We start from the raw sequence: 1,411 nt of genomic DNA, 5'->3' as shown, positions 1-1,411 counted from the left end.
GCTGTGACTGAAGACCCCAACATGCACATAAGGAATTTTGTCGAGATCTGCAGTACTTTTAAATATAATGGCGTGACTGATGAGGCTATAAAGCTGAGGCTTTTCCCATTCTCACTGAAGGATAAAGCTAAGGACTGGTTACATTCTGAACCAGCTGGGTCCATCACTACTTGGCAAGATCTTGCACAAAAGTTTCTGGTGAAGTTTTATCCAATGGCAAAGACTGCTGCTATGAGGAGTGCTCTTACTCAGTTCGCGCAGCAACCTACAGAATCTATGTGCGAAGCTTGGGAACGCTACAAGGAAATGCTGAGAAAGTGTCCACATCATGGAATGCCCGATTGGATGGTGATCACTGGTTTCTATAATGGTTTGGGGGCCCAATCTCGGCCCATGCTCGATGCAGCAGCTAGAGGCGCCTTGTGGGCTAAAAGCTATATTGAGGTTTATAATCTTATTGAGACTATGGCTGCAAATGAGCATCAAAATCCAACTCATAGGATGATGCCTGGGAAGGTAGCAGGTATTCTGGAAGTCGATGCAGCCACCGCTATTGCAGCGCAGCTCCAAGCGCTGTCTATGAAGGTCGATTCTCTAGCTACCTATGGAGTCCATCAAATAGCTATGGTCTGTGAGCTTTGTGCAAGTTCTCATGCTACGGATCATTGTTCTCTTGTCAATGAATCTGTTCAGTATGTGAACAATTATCAGTGACAATAGCAGCCTGTGCCAGCTACTTATCATCCTAATAACAGAAATCATCCAAATTTCAGCTGGGGTAATAATCAGAATGCTATTCAGCCACCATATCAGCAACGTGTGAGTAAACAGTTCAATCCACCTGGATTCCAGCAACCACAGCAGTATGCTCAAAGGCAATCATATCCTCAATAAGGAAGTGCAGTTGCACCCACTAGTGCTGATTTTGAGGAACTTAAGCTGTTGTGCAAAAGTCAGGCGGTTTCTATCAAGACCTTGGAAAATCAAATCGGTCAAATAGCTAATGCAGTGCTCAATCGTCAACCTGGAACACTTCCCAGTGACACGGAAGTACCAGGCAGGAAGGAAGCTAAAGAGCAAGTCAAGGCTATTACCTTAAGGTCTGGGAAAGTTATTGATGCTGAAAGGGCAAAAGAAGGAGAAGCTGAAGTTGGAGATGAAGAAGCTAAGCAAAAGGAGAAAGCGGCGGAACCAAGGAAGACTACTGTTGAATACACTCTGCCTGAGGGTAATACAGGGGAGAAACAGCTCTATCCTCCACCACCTTTCCCTAAGAGATTGCAACAACAAAAGCTGGATAAGCAGTTCGGTAAGTTTCTGGAGGTGTTCAAGAAACTTCACATCAATATACCTTTCGCTGAGGCTCTGGAGCAAATGCCTAGTTATGCAAAGTTTATGAAGAGTATTCTTT

At 44.5% G+C, this 1,411-nt stretch overlaps 1 non-coding gene across 1 annotated transcript; it reads right to left on the bottom strand.

Annotated features, from left to right (window-relative positions):
- Positions 1-228: 228 nt before the first annotated feature.
- On the bottom strand, positions 229-335 carry LOC141694302 (small nucleolar RNA R71). Its single transcript, XR_012563621.1, has one exon. It is a non-coding gene; the product is annotated as a small nucleolar RNA R71 (small nucleolar RNA).
- Between the last annotated feature and the right edge of the window lie 1,076 nt (positions 336-1,411).

The sequence above is a fragment of the Apium graveolens genome, chromosome 10 (assembly GCF_009905375.1).
Source record: "Apium graveolens cultivar Ventura chromosome 10, ASM990537v1, whole genome shotgun sequence".
In the NCBI taxonomy this organism is placed as follows: Eukaryota; Viridiplantae; Streptophyta; class Magnoliopsida; order Apiales; family Apiaceae; genus Apium; species Apium graveolens.
The sequence above is the reverse complement of the archived record's forward strand: the minus strand, read 5'-3'. Positions and strand labels throughout refer to the sequence as shown.